The sequence below is a fragment of the Rissa tridactyla genome, chromosome 4, assembly GCF_028500815.1.
Source record: "Rissa tridactyla isolate bRisTri1 chromosome 4, bRisTri1.patW.cur.20221130, whole genome shotgun sequence".
In the NCBI taxonomy this organism is placed as follows: Eukaryota; Metazoa; Chordata; class Aves; order Charadriiformes; family Laridae; genus Rissa; species Rissa tridactyla.
The window spans coordinates 8,296,062-8,316,676 of NC_071469.1; the positions used below are offsets into that span (position 1 = coordinate 8,296,062).

Below are 20,615 nucleotides of genomic sequence, written 5' to 3' on the forward strand. Positions count from 1 at the left end.
GGACATTGAAAAATATATCATGCTGGATCCAACAGCCCAAGAGAGACAAGGCTTCTGCAGCTCCATACGCCCAGGTCCAACCAGCAGCAAGGCTGAAAACATACGCCCAGTAGGCATATGCACAGAGAACACATATATACATTATATTACATATATACATGGCTGGCGACACAGATCAGCCCCCCCCCCCGCCAGTGGCTGGTACTTGATTTCATTCACTCCAGGACCTCCAGTCACTGGTACGCAGGAACATGGCCCCTCTGGAAGACAGGACAGACCATGCTGATCAGGTGCAAGGCATGGCCAGACAAGCATACCAACCAGTGAGCTGTCTACACCACACCAGATCTTTTTATCCCCTTACCTTTTCCCATACTTGTTGCTCCCCAAATCACCTAAATCTATCTCTTTCCCCACCTTTGATTTTTCCCCTAAACATTCCATAATAAGACCTGTGCAATCCCTAAATACTCTTCCCCTGCATCCCATAATGTGTCACATATCCCTAAGTGGCGACCTCTCCCGGTCTGAAAGGTGCTCCAGTATTGACTCATCTTGATGGTGTTTCACACCTGGAAACTGGGGTTGAGGGGGGCAGTCCTGAGGAGGGCCCAGACAGGGGCATTGCTTCCTCTGAGTCCTTAATTTGGGTTCCTGCTGTCTCTTTGTGTCTCTGTGCTCCTCTGGGCTTACAGAGATGAGCCTTTGATGGGGTGACAGCTCTCCTGTGATGGGCCTGCTGGTAGTTGAGCAGAGCATTACTTCGGCACGCCCACCCACCATTGTCTCTCTGTGCTCCTTTCTGGGTGTGCAGACAGGCTTCTATCATGTAACGTGAGCCAGTAATACAGCTGAGTATTTATGAAACATCAGTTCATGCTGTTCACACTTACTCAGAAGTCAAATTAAAAATGCTAGACATCGTCTGTTTGTTAAACACAGGGATGTATACAGTCTCTCTCATGAAGCCAACTGTCATTACCCTCTAGGTCTCACTAGGCTTGAACCCCACGATGCTTTAATTGTTTAGCAAAAGTCCAAGAGAAGAATAGTCTTTCTTTGGCGTCAATTTAATGCATCAAGGATTGCCAGCCAGACAAATCTTACTGCCCTTTCAGTCTCTTAATTGATGCTCAGGATTTCAAGATGTGTAAGGCTTTTATGTAAAAATAAAAATAAAAAAAACCCTACTTGAGTATTTTACATTTGTATTTAGAAGTTTTAATGAAACAGCTGCTTTCCTCTTCTTTTCCTTACCACATTTTCTGGCTACTGACAGTAGCGCAGAGAGGCATTCTTGCACATTTTCGATCATGACGTTGCTAACTCTTATCTACTCCAAAGAAAGACTTTTGAAGAGGAATTCTAGTCACTTCTTCATGTCAGTAACTTTGTTCTCATGATGTAACTCTTCACATGATAAGCACCTAAAATCACAACTACTTTTCCAAATTGTGTGCATAGTGTTACACTCACCTTATTCAAGTTTGCAGATTCAATGTTTCAGTATGCATATATCCAGTTACTCAGTAGTTTTGCTCTAATGCAAACTGGATGCATTCTCACTTTTGGGCACACATAATGGCACACACAAGTTTGAAAGTCAAATTTTCAGTAACTGATAAAGGTCAGTGATGTTAGGTACCAAGAACCATCATTAGTCATCTTCTGCTTAAGATGCTAAGCGGATGTTCTCGATACTGCCTTTGACTCAAATGCACAACAGCATGTGTCTTTTTTAAAAGTCCTCAGCTGAAGGACATATGGCAAAAGCTAGTTAGTGCACGGCATGACTATAAAATGCTCAAATTCTGCAGTGAAGAAGACAGCATAAAAACCTTCTGAAGGACTTACAACTCTGGTTCTCTTTGGAAAAAACTATGTTATATGAGTAAGTCCCTCCAGATCAGAAAAAGGTACCATAAAGTTTATAAATAAGCTATCACTGATATTTTTAAATGCTTTTTAGCTGGCTTTCCACCTCTGCTGAGCACAACGCTGAGTCTATTTTACTGCTCTTTGAGCAAGAATAAAAAATATAAAAATGAAATTGATATTGTGACAAGAAGAAATGCACATATGAGTAATGAAACTCACAAAGTCTGTTTTCAATGTAGAACAAAAGATAATTTCCCCTTTCACCTCTTCAGCTCAGACAGCCTCTGGCATTTATTGAGCTCAATGTTTTGATTTCAAGTAATGTTTTTCTTTGCCTGGATGAGAATGACCTTCATGTGGCACCTGCGCTAAAGTAAAATTCATTGGGAAACCAAGGCCAGACAGATTTTCCTGGTGAACACTTCAAGTCTCCAAAACAAATCATGTTGTAATTCTTCATAGCCAATACTTTCAGGAATGCAGCTTTAGTTATCTAAATTAAAATCTCCACAAGTCAGGTTTTCTACATCTAATTTACTCTTTAGTACACTAGAATGTCCTCAGATAGCTCAACAGAATAAGCTATGAGTCTGTGTAACAGTTGTCTGAAGTGAGGTTCTGAAATTCCACCTAGCTTGTAAGACTTCCTGCATTTGAACAGTCCTTTCTAAATACATAGTTCTTTTATGAAAGAGACAAACTCTAAATGACAAACGGGCGTTTCAACATAAGAACCATTCTCATTTGCCTACATAGCATTAACAGCAGCAATGAATTCATGCAAATCAAAGGTCTTGTGGCTTCCCATTATCTTTATGATACAAGTATCCTGAAGTCTATTCAACTCCAGTGTAATTTAAAAACATTTCTGGGCTACGTCCCTTTCAGGGAAGTTGACAAGAAATGAAATTCCCACATATGTGGGAATGCCTTAAAACCAAATATCTTCAAATGTTTGAAAACGAAGCACAAGACTTATAAGCGAGGATTTAACCCTGAAGCACCATCTGCAGGACTGTATATGTTTTCCGAGGTCATATAAATTCTGTCAAATTTCTATCAATCACAGGCATCTATTTAGATGTTTTAGTTGTCCTAGCTTCCCACAAAAGCGATATTGTATGTCCTTTCTGGAAAACACAAAACATAGACACACAAAACATACATCTGTTAAGTGTAACCCTTAAGAAAGATAAAGTAGATAAATTTTAAGATTAGAAAAACTGACCAAGCAGCAGTACATCAGAAAGGGAATCTCTGAGTTCTAGTGATTGACAATGAAATTATGACTCAACCATATATTGTTGCAGACACGTAAAATCTCATCCTAAGATCTATTAATAGGGGACTAAAACAAGCTATAGAACAGAGGAAGAGGGTTTTTTTCTCATTCCATCAACACTGGTAAGTTTTCAACTTAAAACAGCATGCCCAATCTGAGAGTTTCCCTCTTCAATTACAAGGTTTCTCAGAAACTAAGGCTACATAATTAAAAACTTAACAAAGATTGACTTTACATTCAACAGAGCAAAGTAAAGCATATATTCAGCTGCAGATCCCTAAACACAATGCGTGTACACCAGCTGTGACAATCCACTGCATACTCTTCACTTATTTAAAATCAAGAAAGAGCATACTCAAAAAAGTGGGGGTAAAGAATGTAGAAGAAAAACATTTTAAATGGTGCTTTTCTACATAGTTCTTATACTGGATTAAACCCAAATTATATTTTGAGGACTATCTCTGATTTCCGATTTTTATTTTTTTTTTAAATCAAGTGTATCTCAAACTTCAAAAATGGAAACATAGGTCCAGGCACAGGCCTAACCTGAACAATCAGACAGCAATCTCATCATATTTTAGTAGTGTGATTATTTATTAATAATTATTTTAAAGTGAAATATAATATCTATAAAAGACTCTTTGAAAGCAGAAACAGTACGGAAGCTGAAACAGTCCATTTTCCTGAACAATATGTCAGTAAAACAAGGAGCAGAGCAAAGCCTGAGGTTGTTTTTAAAAATTTGGCCATAATCCTTTTTCACTCCCACCAAAAAGAAAAGTTTCAATAGCTATAACATTCTGAAACAGCTGTAGTACCAGATATTCTGATTTCCAAAAAAAACCCAAATCCTGTCTATAAGCAAACTACCCTTCAGTTTCCAGGGAAATACTCTTTAAGTGGGGATGGCAAGATTCTCCTTGAATAGGATACTATGACAGTATTCTCTGACTTTAAAATGTACCCCAGCATTAGTCATAAGAAGTTAGATCCTTTTTATTTCAATGGATAGGGATCTTAGCCTCGGAATCTTCCACTGATCTTTCTCATCCTGTCGAAGGCTCAGAAAGACTGCAAGCTGACATGGTTCTGGAGGGAAAGGAATTTTCCTTTTAATTCCCACAGGTCTTTTTTAGGAGTCCTACTGCTCTCTGAATCAACCCTTACAGTATTCAGAAAATAACCTTATAGAAGCGTCTCAAACAGTATGAATAGCTAGGATATTAATAACTGAAAAACCTCTTTCTCAGCTCACAGAATGCTAACAAGCAAATTAGACTGATTAATCTGGTGATTTTACCCCACAGACTGTTTCAGAATATTTCCAAGGGAAGTGGTAAAGACTCAATTTTTGAAATCCTATCAGTCTTAGCCATTGTGATGGATCACCGAAATTAAGTAGCATAATTCTTTTTCCGCTGAAGAATGTTGAATCCTACAAAGAATCTTTTGGGCACCACTAAGTATGGGTATAAATAGGAAGTTCCCCATGTATGATAATTTCCACATAAAGATACCATCAAATAAGGGCAGAGAAGCATACACAGAACAATAGAGATACCAGGCCCACCATACCACCTCAGCTGAGAGGGCATTTCATATTCATAGAAACAATATTTACCTGTTTACCTACTTTCACTCAAGTGAGTGATGCAGTTATTGTGTACTAAGAATGCAACAGAAAGTCCGTGGAGAAGTACGCATTGCTGTTTGATCTATACTATAAATACCTTCTGCATACATTTATGTCACGTAAGTGTATCATTGTGTATGTTTTAGCTGCAGAACTTCCCAAGAACATGCCTTACCCCAAGTGACACTGTGCCACAGTGACACATTTGACAGAAGGAAAAAATGAAGATAAAGAATGTTTATTTGTCAGTGATTATGTTAACATCAAATAGTAAAAGGCATGGAAAAGTAATAATCTTCTGGACTTTTTATAGATAATAGATTTATGAAGAATGCTGCTGCCTTGCTTGCCAATCTAACTATAGCTTTGCTCTTTGCAACCTTCTAATGACTGTCCCTTCTCTATTGCATTAACCATAAGCTATTTGCCATCACTTTCAGACTCTTTATGATTGATCCTTCCTACCCATCATCTCTCATCAAGTATTTAGAGGCCTCCAATCAAGCTATAGTGACAGCTTCCATCATCTAGCTGTTAATTTTCCAGACAAGCACCTCTATACTTTCTGTCAAGTTAAGAGTTGACATATCCAAAAGGCACTTTCTGGTTCTCCTTTGTATCTTCCCTTAAAATTCTCCTTTGCTATGATGCCAATAAGAAGAACATTGTGGTGTATGAAAATAGACACTTAACATGTTGATCAAGAATATTAAATTGTCTCCTTGACAACCTGTCTATAAGAACCTTTATGTTATTTTAAAGCCATGAATTATTTACTCCTCTTGATAATGCTTTAGAGCTTGGTGGTTTAGTCTGTCTCTTACGACAAGGCAAATGTGCAGGTCTCCCTCTAGGCTAAAGGGAAAGCACTCACCAAACACACAAAATTTGTTACTCGTTTTAATCTACAGTAATATAACAACAACTCCACAAGATGGCATTACACTACACCCAGGTGGAGCGATACGAGGCACTGGCACACGCTCACTCTCTTGACCGCTTATTTTCAGGAAAGATTCGGTATTTATCAAATCATCTGTAAACAGCCAGCATGCAGAAAGCTGACATCCCAATCCCTACTCTTGAAAGTAACATGAGAAAACATAAAGGAAATGGAAACACAGAACAGTAAAAACTACATTTTTTCCTTTTAGAAAACACAGAGTAGTCACTTCATAGATGATATTTTATACAGAAAAAACTGCACATGAGCAATCTATAGGATGCTATAGGCTTGTTGTCACTGCAGAATCAGTTCAATTACATTCTGAGCACTGATACTCACTCAGTTCCTACAATTCTCTAGCTGAAGCAATGTTTTTCACTCAAGCTGACTGGCCCATGAGGGGTGCAGGCTGACATTTAAGTATAGTGAAAATTAGCGTAGCACTGAAATAGCAACTCAGCCTCTCTGTGCAGCTAATAAAAGTATCCAGCTAGCTCAAGAAATGCAGTGCAATTTGATGTTCTCCTGAGAGTCAAATAAATTCCTCTTAAATTATTCTCAGTGCAAATGATGCATACTACCTCTGCATTAGCAACATGGCATTATGAGATTTCAGGGGCCCATTCCAGATAAGCCAGTACCACACCAAGATTAAGACAGTATCTTCTCAGAGGCTTTGCCAGAAAGCAGTCTTGAAGGATGCATGCAGAGGCTGAGAGATAATTCCACAGCAGGAGAAAGATCCTATGAACTATAATATCTCATAGACTGAGCAAGATAATCTAGGCAGCTAGAACTATTCCAGGTCTCTAATTCTTCCTGCACTATTTCCAGATAAAATAGATTTGGATCGGAGCTGTCACTTGTTTAGACATTGTCCTGCTCAATGGTACATAGAGTCATGGAATCAGCAGTACAGTGTGCACTAAACTCCCAGTGTCATGAGAGTCTCATATCCCCCAACAAAAAAAGCACTAAAAAAACCTAACTAATGTAATCTACCTCTTTCCCAGAGATCAAGTGATAGGAGAATCTATTAAAACAAATACCCATGGCAGCGTCTGCTTTATTGTTTCATCTGAAGCACTGTAGGCCAGATGTAATTCAAAGCCACCTGCTGACTTCAATGGTCTCTGGATCAAGCCTTAGCTGAGGAAGAGTTTTCAGTTATCTCTTTAACAAGGCACTTGGTTGATTACCAGCCCTCCTGCCTGTTACTCTAATGGGAATGCTTTTATTTTTATGCTTCCCAGGGCAGCAGATAGGCTTGTACAATCATCAGCAAGAAAACTTAAAAAAAAAAAAAAAGCAGCATCCACTAGTGTAATTACATTGCCCAGTTGTTACGGAAGATCCAGTAACTTCACTGGGGGCAGATCCTCATTTCCAGTTCAAGCTATCATCGTAGCAATTGAAATGCTGATTCTAACAGAAAGGTTGATCTTTTAGAGTGTGGCTTTCTCCAAGTACCAAAAAAATACTGAGGTTAAAAAAAAAAAATAACACAGAAGCCAACAGTGTGAAAAAGTAATAGTTCTGAAGACTTTCTGAACTGAACGGAGGTCAGGGAATCTTAAAAAAGAGATTGCAGAATTTCCGCGAGCTGCAACATACAATACGACCTCACTGCTCAGAAGATATTTGTTGGATTAAAAAACACTGAGAAGGGCGTTAAGGGGATATCAGTTAGGAAGAATTAGAATTTTGTGAAAAGGACAAACTACATCTAAATACAGCAGCACTATATTCCCCACCAGGAAGACTACAATTAGTGTGTAGGGCGGAAAGAATGGTCTGAGGCCATTTTGGGTAGTAACGTAGCAACCAGCCTGAGTCGCTCACACCAGTCTAGCCCTTATCTCATGCTATGCTTCCAAGAAAACTATGTGTGTTAACATCTTTCTTCCCAACTGTAGTGGAAAATGATGAAATGAAAGTTGATACAAAAGGCTGGACAAATGCAATGTGTCTTGCTTTCTGAGGAATAAACATAGGACTAAAGAAGAAAACTGCTCAGAATATTTCTTCTTTGCGACTATAAGGGTCACTTGTCACACTTCAAATTGATATGGTATGTTTTCTGTAAATTCATAATAAATTATTAGATTTTATGCATTAGATGTCTCACGAGAAGATCTGAATTATTTTGCAAAGGACCAAGCTTAAATTCTCATGACCATATTCACATCACATTTATGTTGCTATAAATCTAGAATAACTAAGTTTGAAAAACTTTTCAAATTACATTTGACTACTGGAATTCTGCCCTTGGCTGCAGTGGCTTAAGCAGTCCTTAATAAAATTGATACAGAAACTGAAATTAACATTAAAAATTGATGAATCACAAGATGCTTAAACTAAAGAAAACGTATCTCTAAAAAGTTTGGATTTGCGTGTGTGTGTGTTTGATAGCACAGAAAGCCATAAATGCCTCTTTAGATTTAATCTAAATTTAATTTTATTTGCATTGTAAAGAACCAATGAAAGGTGCCAATGATCAAAAAAATGAACTGTGGGTTAGGATTTAGGGCTAGCATCATTATCAAAGTGCTGTTCACGTGGAAAAAAGTACAAATCATGTATTTCTACTTATAAGGTCTGGCATCAGTCTGCTATTTACTCCATATCTTTTTATGTCTGACAAAAAACACACTTTCACTATCTGTGCCAGAGAGTTATATCCAACAGAAGGCTGAGCTTGAATCTTCAATGTTTTACATGCTGTAAATTACCACTTGTGACACTATAGCTTGATTCTTAAGTTTTAAAATTGGGCCATGGCAATCAGAAAAAAATTTATATTTTAGATGTAGACTCTTGACTGGGATTTTTGTTTTGTCTCCATTACACTACTACTACAAATATTACTGCTCAGAATACTGTTATACTTAAAAGAATAGAAAGGATGATTTTCACAATGATACAATGTTGTGATTAAAAGTACCTCTAAAGATGAAATGTAAATGGGCTGATATTACTTATTCCCTTTGAAGTTATCCATGCTGCCTGTCACGCAGAAAACTTCTCATTCACAAACCATTTTTTTTCCTTTCTGCTTCATCATACATTTGATATTGCCACCAATAGAGAAAGAAACCGATACTGTTCCATAAATTATGCATCGAAGGGTCAAGTCTGTTGCCCCAGGAAAGACAGGACAATAACATCCCTTAATTTAACTACTGTGCATACAAGAGCCTTTCTTGCAAAGAAACTGTTGTCTGTGCTGTCTCAGCATGGATCATCCAGTTAGCAACTCAGAAAGAACTCTGACAACACACTTGGAATACAACATAAATTCGCACTAAGAACAGAATCGGGAACAAAGAGGAGTAACGGTTACTCACTCTAGTTTAATACATATGATCAACACAAATGAATAAATCCACTTATTTTACAGAGGCTTTAAAGATACAGATGAAATCTATGCTAAAATTTCATTGTCTCTAAAGAAAGTTGTAAGTAAACCTAATTTTGATTACCCCGAAGAATATGCAACTTCTTCAAAAGTAACAAAGCGACAGAAAATAAAACTTGTTCTATATATGAGCAAGCAAAGTCTACAGCTAGCTAAAATACAGCCAGGTACAGTATAATCTCATTCATGTTTATAACACACATGTTCCAGCTCAACAAGAAGTTTCGTGTTTGATCAGGAATTATTTTTTTTTATGTTTTAATAAATATAGGAAATAAAATTGAAGGACCTTAAAGATCCCTTCTGAATTTATCATCTTTGACTCTATGAGCCTATTTATATCTGTGAAAGACAATAAAAAAATCACTAGCAAATTCAAACCGCCTATTCATTCACTCCTAATACTCGTCGAGTCCTTTTTTTTCAGTGGCCACCAAGCTTAACCCTTCAGATAGCAGGCAGTGGCTTTTATCCTCCTTGAAACCTTTTTTCAATAATTGTAAATAACTGCAACAGAAGAAAGTAGGAGTACTGGGCCCAAATTATTACATTCTAGCAAAACAAGATGATGTGCTGACATTTCTTTCCCTTTAACAACATAAATTATATGACATTATCTCTCTCCTGCAATTGATGTTCAAATGAGTGACTGGGAACATAATGGAAAATATAATTATATGGGTATGGCAACACATAATTAGTAGGGTAAAAGTGGTAAATCTCATGTAAGTACTGCAGGCCAATCCAAATTGTCTGGTTCCTGGTATTTGAAAACCCCACCCACCCATCTTAGTAATTTGAACTGAATATTTGATTGCAGATTCACTCTAATAACCCTCTTTAGGCTTTTCTTGGTTTCCTCAGAATTTAGAAATAAATTAATTTGTCTATTGGATAAATATCCACCCCTATCTGCTTTGATTGCTGCATATATGTAATGGACTTTTAAATTACAATTTTAACCTGATCCTTCTTTTTTATGCCCCCCTTCAACGCCATGATTTCTGTTTTTCTTTTTTTACTACAGAACACTGAAATAAACTTATTTCATAAAGACTTAAGTAGTCCCAATTAATTTATCACTATATCTAAAATGCAATGATAGTCATAATTTTCTGATAATGCCGAATACCGTTTCACAAGTTTTAAACATACCCAGTTTAAAATCTAGCATCACCTGGTATAAAATGAAACATTCAACTTCAAATCAGAAATCTACTATATATGTAACTGCTGATGCCTTGATTTTGCAATGTGACACCACATGGAATTTTAGAGCATCACCAGCAAGAACTGAATGGGAAAAGATTTGCCAGAAGTGCACAGCAAAGAGGTAACTGCGGTGATTTATCAGCTTATAGCCAAGACTAAGCATGTTGCTCTGGGAGACCACAAAGTAACACACTGATGGAGTATCAACACGTGACTGCTGACACACCTCTGATTTGTTCATTAAGGACAAGGCCTGCAAGCAAAAAGTCAAGTCACTGCTTCCATCACTTTCATCCCTGTAATGGGTCTTGTATAACGCATCTCAAGAGCATTTGAGCTGGCTTCTCTTGTATTCTTGGCCCTCTCCATTTGTGAACTTTAGTGACATTTCTGAAGACCATAAGAGAGGGAATAAAGTAAAGCTTGGCATATTGAACCATAATTCAGTGCTATCAAAGATTCCGGCACAAAGAGAAATCATTCTTCTATACAAACTGCTGCCAACAATTGCTTTTCACTGCTACAAAAAGCTACAAAAGCGTTCTACTCAAGGGCAAACAGATCCTTGTGGGGAGACTTAACTAAAAGCATGATTTGCACAACATTTTGAAACCATTTGAGGTGTAGACTGTTAGTACAATGAACAGTCAGAGAACAGTCAGAAAATTTTCGCTTCTGTTTGAATTGCCGTGTTTTAGCAGCACGTACCTTCTTCTTGAGTTTTCTCACCCCAGTTTGTTCATAGCCAAAATGTTTGGGGTAAAAATTGTGTGGATCAAGACACTTGAAATTTAATTTCTTAGCTTATGATTATGTAACATTTCAATATGAATAAGGTATTGTACAATTCTGTTTGCAAATTTCATAAAGTCCTGTGAAAAGCTCAATAAAGGCCCCAGCCTCAGCCTCTGTTTTCTCTAATACAACAACAGCGTGATTTATCTTTTCTTCCCCCAGTTCCGAGCATGCATTATTATTATTCTCAAATCCACAGCTAGTTATCTCCAAACTGTTTTCCACTTGCTGCCTTGTGTTTTCTTGAAGCGGTTGTTTTGACTAACAAGAGTCTTTGTAGAGTTTGATACAACCACTGGTCTTATCTAATGTTTTAATTCTTACATGCCTATATTCTGGGCTCTCAGTGTTCATAAAACGGCACAAAAACACAGAAAAAAGTGCACAGTTGGTGATCAGAAGAGTATTCTGTACCACCTACTCAACAAATGACGACTACTTCGTAAACTAAAGGGAAAGCAATCACTGTACTGAGTTTTCTCATACTCGCTTCCTAAGGTGAAAACATATTACTTTCCTGCTATTTTCCCTGTTTTAAGAAACCAGTATACCTTGACTGCCAGAAGGACCAAGGCCAGATTTCTTATACATTATGACTTTATCAAGTGAAATTAACTAGAGGGGAAAAATTTGCACTAACTTCAGAGGTCTGGTCTCTTCTGTTACCACCATTTATTTTGCTTCTACCTTTTTTGCTGTTTACATCTTTCTGTTTCCACCCTTTCTTCCCCAGTCCCTGAGTCTTACTATCTTGCATTCTCAGTTCATATCAAACTTAGGTTCTCGGTCAGTCCTCAATGTTCCTCCATTTATTCTGTCCCAGACCAGCTAGTCTCTCATGTTTTCTTACATTATCTTTTCCCCTTCTGTTCATCTTACTAAATTCTGGCATAAATTCTTTCTGCTCTAACATCTGCTTTAGCTTCTCTGAGCTAAACATTTTGCAAAGCCCAGAAAGTTTTCCCACAGGGTTGCCCTGTACAGGCATCAGCCTACTTGGGCTTCTGCTTAAAAAAAGATATTTCAGACACCACTTGGTGCTTGGGGAGACAAGAGCCTGAAAAGGATTGGATAGTATATACAGTTTTTCTATGCAAATGACTATAACATAGCACATTACCTCTTTTCTATTAGTCATGGTGCTATCTGGAGAGTAAAGAAACATAAAAATAATTAATAACCATCCTAGTTGGTGGCATAAATAATCTATTCCCATGCAAACGCAAAATCTTTCTTCTACTTTTTTATGTTTGCCATTATTTTCTGACGGTTTCCACTATTAAAGACAAAAATACTAAATCAGTGCTAAGACACAAAACCACACTGAAAACAAACCGTTAAATACAAGTCTGACCTAACTCCAGAATACTCACCCTGATCCAAGCACAGTACACAGTGACCATATTTCACTTCAGAAAATTAGCTTCCCCTCCTTCAGCAAAGAGCCACCAAAAGAATGTAGCACTGTGTTGAGTACGAGTTACCTCATGGGAACAAACACAGAACAAAGCAGACGCTTTTGTGTACTTCACTGCATTATACCACTCCTAAGAGTTTGTGGCTACTAAAAGAAAAAACACATTCAGAGACATCTGATAAATATAAAAAACATGAATTTATGAGAAGATATTCTCCCAAGACAGAAAACTGTAATTCCATTGCATGTCCCTTACTTGAGGAGCCACTAATCTGAGAAAGGATGAGCCTGCACAGTGGGGTCTTTCAAGTCTCTCTGCATTTTGAGAAGATTCAGATTAAAAACAACCGTAAAGAGGCTGTATGGACATAATATATGTAAACTTCAAAACAAAGGAAAAGAAAGCAATATAAAACACCATAAATGTAGAGATTACACAAAAGAAAAGGAAATTACACAAAAGGAAAATAACATTTCAGTCACAGTCCATTAAAGTGCATAAATAAGGCAAAATGACATGAATTCAAGGTGACAAATGGCCCAAATGTTTGTCTCCTATAGCTGGAGGATAATAAAGACAGGAAAACAAAACAAAATAAAGCATGTACAGAAAGGAGAATATTCATAGAATCACAGAATCATTTAGGTTGGAAAAGACCCTTGGGATCATCGAGTCCAACCATCATCTCCACTCCACAAAGTTCTCCCTTACACCATATCCCTTAACACCACATCTAAATGAGTCTTAAACACATCCAGGGATGGTGACTCCACCACCTCCCTGGGCAGCCTATTCCAGTGTCTAACCACTCTTTCCGTGAAGAATTCACAGAAAAAACATTCGTTTCCAATGTCTGAAAAATCAGCCTTTTAACTCCCCCCTTCATAAGCCTGAGAAGTCTTTTCATTAGCATACTTCACAGTGTCACTACAAAATATGAATATTTTGTAACTAAAATTAATGTATGTAACTCAATCCTACCCACATTTCTTTAAGCACAACCGTGGGCTCTGCAAGCACTTCCCAGCTTCCAGATCCTGACTACATCAGTGGCCACCATCCCATCCTTCTCTTTCAAACAAACCCAGACACGGTTAGAGCTGTCACACATTCCAGCAGGTCCCTCAGTTTGGACAATCCGAGACTATACCAAGCACACCGGAGAACATTCTTGCTCTGCAGTACGGACAAGACCCTCTATTATCTGCATACAACGTGTGAACTTTGGTATTCAGGTATTCAGTTTACCATGTACATATAAAAGAGGATGTAAGTGTTGGGAATGGGAAGAGTATCTTGCTTACCAAACTCTTAAGATGATTTATGGCCCTTTCTTAAGTCTGCTCTTCAGAGGTCTTGGAGAAACAAACACCCTGAACCAATACCCATAAAAAAAAATTCTGAAGTATAATTTGAGAGTGAATGTTCAACAAAGATCTGATTCTACAGTGGCACTCTAACAACATGGCAGTTCTGCCCAAACAGTAAAACAAATAAAAGATTAGCAAAAGATTTGCCTCATCAGAACTATTGAAAATGCCATACATGAGAACTTAAGAATCAGATATTAACTGCATAAGAGAAAAAGGCACCTGCTCCTTTGAAAATAAAAACTGGGAAAGTACCAGGAGATTTGTTCAAAGCAACTAGCAATTGTGTTACAATGGGAAACCTCCAATGATGTATAGCTGAGTAGATACCAGCTAGACAAGCAGATAAAGAGAATTTTGTTCACGCTAAAAAATGAGAAGCTGGAGTCTTGATGCAATGGTATTACTCCTGATATCAGAACCGTTCTTTATACTTCAGGGCTGCATGAAGCAGATTTCAGAAGCAGAATTAAACCCATGACATCATGAAATCATCGTTTCCTTAGGATTTCAGTCACCACTAAGCATGTTTTTATCAACTATGCAAAAGCATGTACACTTCCAAACATAACCAGATTTGGAGGAGGTTGGATGTCTCAGTAATTACAAAACATCTCAGTGAATTTAAAAGAAGTCCCTACCACCAAAAAAAAAAATTAAATATCTTGCTGACGACTAGGAGAAGAGATAAAAGCATATTCTATCCTCAGTCGCACAGAAACACTGACGATCCTACAGAAGTAAAACATTAACACAGTATACTGACAATAAAAAATTGGTACTAACAATCAAAGCATGAATAAACAAGAAGGAGCAAAGCAATTCAATTGTCTGAGAATGGCACAAAGCTGTTCCAAAGTAAGAAACTGAAGAAAATCCACAGAATCACAGAATGTTCTAAACAATTTACTAACTATTAAAGTTCAGGAAAAACTGTGGACTCTGCAAATATAAATTTACTTAAATGGTGAATATTTTTTTTCCACAGTAATTGTGTTTATAGGGCATAGTAAATTCACATTATGACACAAGAAACAAAACCTCTGAGATATGATAGTGACAAAGATTTCTTAGAAAACAAGGAATGCTTATATCAGAAATATTATTGGGGAAAAGCAGAATTTTATCAGAAATCAACCATCAGACTTACATGCTGTGACTGCCTCCAAGACAGACAGGAGAAAACCTTTACAGCTAAAATGACAGCAGGTCATTATTGTGAAACTAGTATGCAACTTACCCAGGGGAAAAAACTGAAAAAGAGCACTGGAAGTTGGTAATGAAAAAAGAAGAATATCAAGACATGAATAAGTAAACTCGGCTCATGGTATGAGCTGCCTTAACAAGCCATTTGAGGATATTTTAGAAGTTGTTCAGACATAGTGAAAAAAACAGACTCTGGAACCCTGGAATCTCAAAGCAACTCACTACTGAGCCTGCACCCTGGGCCTAAAGCAACTCCAGCTGATCCAGGGAACCAGGGGTTAGATACACACATAGGACCTTACCTCAGTGCTTTGACAGCATGTGGTGACTCACTGAGAGGCCCTAATGACCAGGACCTTCCTCTTCCCCTCAGCTACAATGTTGGCACTGGAATGACACTAAAAAACCTAGAGAAACAAGAAGTCTCAATGAAGTATACAATGTCATTCCCTCCTCCCTCCATAAAGAAATTTTAACTGCATGTTCCATGGTGTCACCATCTTTCTTGGTCTACAGCTTTCAATAAAGGCTTAAGAGGAAAATTTCTCATGTGAAAAAAACAAGCTTATAATTACTGTCAAAACTAAGAAACTTTTCCTAGGTCGTCTTTAGGATAGTTACATCTTTTCAGTTTGGTAATAGCTTTCTTTTGTCAGTAAAGCTGCTGGTATTAACTCATATTCATTACCTGAGATGTCCTCTTTTCAGTATGTTACTTGGAGTCAATAAAAGCTATAAAGAAAACTGCTGCTGTAACTTATAAACTACTGTACAACACTCTTGATTCACTGTAGATTGACTGACTTGTAAATTGGTTTGTTCCAGCATAATAAGTAATAGTATTGGTTTGGTGTTGACACTAAAGTACATCAACAAAGTGATCTTACGTTGGAACATGTTATACGGTGTGTTTTGAGGCGGGGTGGACGACACTTGGATTATCTCCCATAATTTATCAGAGGCTTTCCTGTTTTCCATTTCAAAATGACAAAGGCAGAGGATAAAACATCCAAAATCTGATTCCTTGAACATTTTAAAATAATACAGTCTAATACAATACGTAATGGTTTTTCATTGGTTTTTGGAAGTTAAAAACCGCTATGTTTAGACTCCGATTATTTGCAGTATTTGATGGTACCTACTAAAAAACCTATCAGTTGCAGACAAATGCACCATTTTCTCTCCAAATACATAACGATGCAGGAAATAAGAGAACACACAGCGTGTTTTTAGGTCACTGATTTGTCACAAGGCTATAGAACTACTGCACAATGTAACTGTCTCCCATGCTATAAAACTACTGGGCAATGTAACATGTCTCAAAGTAAAAAAAAAAAGTAAAATCATTCTCTAATGTAACAATAGAAAGTATATAAATAAACTTGATTTCAGTTAAGATTTAATGGGATAATTGTCTCATTTCTATAAGGATTTCAAGGAACCATGGCAATTCCCATAGCTACAGTTGATGATGAACAGTAAGTCATGGAGCAGAATGCTGTAGAACTGTAGAATACAGTTACAGAATTGTGGGTAGAGTCTAACTCCTGTAACAGAAGAGGCCTGGAAAGAAAATCTAAGCTCACAGATACGTTTCTTTTTGGTGTAGGTATACACCTAGCTGCACTGACCATTTTAATACCAAGACTTTATATTCTGCAACACACTTGATATAGTCAAACATAAGAGTCAGTTTCTGACATTCCTTGTCACAAGCATTTCAGCACTCGCTGTTCCATGAGCGTAACCGAGGAAGCGTGGTAGAATGGATGCATTAGGAACAGCAAGCTTAGTAAGTAAAGGTACTCTTGCAGAAGGGCCTCACTAAAGCAACAGGCTATACTAAAGTATGTGTCCCCTATGAATAACACCAGTACAACTGCACCAATAAAACCTTGCACAGGTGCCTTTGGGGACATAAGTCTACACTGAGACTTGCTCGGTGCTATTCTTGCTTTGCTACTGAACTGCTTCAGGATTTCAGCGCATCATTCAACTTCTCTAAGTGATATTGTTTAGGGCCTTCTCAATAAGGTAACAAACTGATGAGTGTTAAGATAGACATGATTTGCCCTTGAAAACACCCTTTTAAAATATATTATGTGTCAACTACCCATAGTATCAGAAATACTTTTATGTCAGTATAACCATGTCAACAGAGTAAATCTTTTCCTTGAATAAAAATATCACAGGAAATTTTCTTATACATATACACAATCATGCACAAGAGTTTCCAGGATATGGCTAATAATCACTAGCCATTTGCGCTGAATAGGCTTTCCAAAACTAGGACTTTAAACTACAGTCCTCGTCAATAGCTGATGGCAGCTATACAACCAATACTCCTAGACCTGAAAACTGATCTGTCCATTTCTTCTCCTCAACTTTAGTGTTCAATTAAGACAGCCTTAGAGCTTGCTGTCTGTGGCAGACAAAAGAAATGCAGAATAACCATGAATCAAGGCCTAGTGTTTAATTGGAAACAATCATGCAAGGCTTCCTAAAATGATGTATGACCCATAAATGCACACTTACATTCTGACATAATGCCCATTCACAGGCATGTATTCATTATCTGTGCTGTTTGCTTCCTTGGATGTAAGAGTGCATCGGGAAGAAGTAACAGATAAATAGACAAACGCTTGAGCATACACCAATGTGAAAACAGTATTTTTCCCTCTTTGATTCGCCAACTGTCAGATTAACAAACCCCATTTTCCACCAAACCAAGCATGGAGAGGACATTTTTCTTAGCAAAGGACAAATCCTAAATTCCTTGAACACCCTGACCTGTTACCAGTGAGTAAGCATTAACTGGTCTTAGGTCTGTGCAAATATTTGTTGCTCTCTAAGAGGCTAGGAAGTGGCTGAATGAGATTGCTTTTAATAACAGCAAAAACTAATGTCTCTGCTTTTTGAATCAGAAATAAATTCAATAACTTTACAGATGGGTAAGGAAAACTTCTGAAAATCAGCACCATTTGAGACACAAATGTTAGAACAAAATGCTATCTACTGGGGCTTTCTAATGCGATACAAACCTGGCAGAGAGATGCTGCACCAATTCCAAAGGACAGCAGATATCCATGTTTCTAAGCACGTTCTCTTCAGCCCCGAAGCAAAGAACACAGTATAGCAACAGGGTGATGCTACATCATCTGTGAAGTTGCTGAAACAAGAGGAGCAGATTGGAAGTAGCAGCCAAAATCCTGCTCAACACAAAAAAAAAAAAAAAAAAAAAAAAAAAAAAAGAAAGATCTCACTGAGGAGGCAGACAGAACATTCTGGGCAATAAATTTATAAAGACTACCAAGAAATCAGCCTGGAAAGGGCAAAAGATTCCCAAAGAGACATCCCAAAGCCAGATGCCAGGAAAGCAGAAGATTCTCATTGTGACACGGTGAGAATCAAAGTGTTGAGGGGATTTCAGGGTTTTTTCCAGCCTGACAGAATAGAAATATATTAATCAAAAAATGCAGCATGATATGAATCCAAATATACATCATCTGTGGGTCAAAATTTAAATGCAAATTTTGAAAACAATTCATAATTTTTATAATATTGCCAAATTAAAATAAAACCAAACCACAACCAGGCCAGAAAGTGATTTAAGACAGTGTATGCATGCTTTTATATCCATATCTTACAAAATAAAAGTTATTATCATGTTACAAAGTATCCTCAGATACTGTTTAAGATTTCTTTATGGTGATATACAGACTTTTTGACAACTTTAAGATTTGGTATGAAAGAAACAGTTCTGTTGGTGACACGTCATTAGCTCATGACTGATAAAATGCAGCACTTGACATCACATTTTTTACAAGGGAAAAATCATGTGGGCTACTTATTTACAACTCTGTTTAGGGTTTAGTCTTTATGCTCGTATTTGAGTTTGTGTGGGCAAAGGCATGAAGGGCATTTACCCTTATTTGTAACAAAATGTATTTATTTAGGTGTCATTCAAATGAAACTGTAGTTTCTTTTACAGGGTAAAGACAAGGCAACTTAACAAATGGGAACACAAAAGAAAAAAAAAATCTTCATTAAGATTTAAAATTTCGTGTCATTAAATATTAATCTTCAGTTAGACAACATAAATTCAACAGCAATATAATAAATTCTAAAAGGTCCTCTTCTTTCGCCCTTCCATAAACTAGTGTTTTTGTTCCACATGCAATATTTAGACAGGTTAATACTTACTCCCAGAGTGTAAAGTTCAGTCACAAAAGAAAGAAGCCTCCTGAGCTGGGGATCCCAACAGCATAAGGGTATCTACAAGGTGTAAGAGTGGCAGCTTCCAAACACAATTTAGGATTTACTCCAAATTTGTCACCTGCTTTCTCCCATCATATCTTTATTTTTTATTATCAAGAGCCCAGTAATCCTTTCAACTGATACAGCCCCCTTGGGTCTTCCTACTCCTTATGCACCTTCAAAGGATGTGAACTGCACCTCACACGGGATTTTGCCCCTTCACACTGAATTTACTGGGGTATTCCTTAATAGTAAAGGTTTTCTTTTTTCTATTTCTGACTAAATGCTCCCTCCCAAAGCTGTCAGCTTTTTTCTTTCTCTTTTCCTGCAACAATCACTCTGTCTCTGACTTTATGTTTTTAAAAAAGCACATGACAATACTTCATAAGAAACTCACAGAAAAACTCAAAGCAGACAACATCTATACCTACTTAGTGTTCCCGCACATTTGCTAGGAGCTACACACATTTAGATGCTTGCCTAAAAACTAAGAAAGAAAGAAACAGGATCTCTGGTTGTAACAAAAATAGATAAACTAAATTAGATGCTTTTTTCTTATCAAATATGCCATATATAATAATAAGCAAATTTTGTTTTCATTTAACACTTGTTTAAAAGAGACACTTCATGAGATACAAAGGTTCTGTACTAATGTAGTATCTTAATCTGTTTCATTTTAATAAAAAAAAACAATTTATCAGCATCCTCAAATTTGCTTAGCTTACAGAAGCAATTAAATCAAATCTCTGACCTATACCAGCATTTTGCTGGTTTCTAGGCCAGTCTGCCTGGATATTAGGTAGTTAAATGGATGAGCTGTAGGCTTTTAAAACAATGCTGTTCATGTGCAAGGTAAAGTTATGAAAAACTTAAACCCCGGGTAGTGAGGTAGTGCTTCCAAAGGAGAAACTACCAAAAGATTTACTTTCTGTGTTTTCTCAGGTAATCCTCTCCTGTAAAAACTTCTGCTTGATTATCTTTGAAATTGAGCTGAGCTACCTGGAATTTGTACTGTACTGAATACGGTGCTAATATCATCTTTCTTCTGAGTCTATCCCTGTGTTTTGCAGGTCAGTAACAAATCTGCTACTGCTTCAAATTCTGGAAAAATCAGGGCGACAGAAAGACGTAGCAATTTTTATGTGATTATATCTGTCAATACTACTTTATTCAATCTTACATGTAAGTGAATTAAGGCAC

General features: G+C 37.2%; 1 long non-coding RNA gene across 4 annotated transcripts in view; it reads right to left on the minus strand.

Annotated features, from left to right (window-relative positions):
- The window catches only part of LOC128909388 (uncharacterized), a 69,371-nt gene that overhangs the window by 45,741 nt on the left and 3,015 nt on the right, over window positions 1–20,615 (minus strand). For all 4 annotated transcript variants that reach the window (XR_008466360.1, XR_008466359.1, XR_008466357.1 and 1 more), the window contains exons 3-4: window positions 18,200–18,367; window positions 15,461–15,565 (exon numbers count right to left, since the gene is read on the minus strand). This is a non-coding gene — a long non-coding RNA (uncharacterized LOC128909388). The remainder of the gene's footprint in view (window positions 1–15,460; window positions 15,566–18,199; window positions 18,368–20,615) is intronic.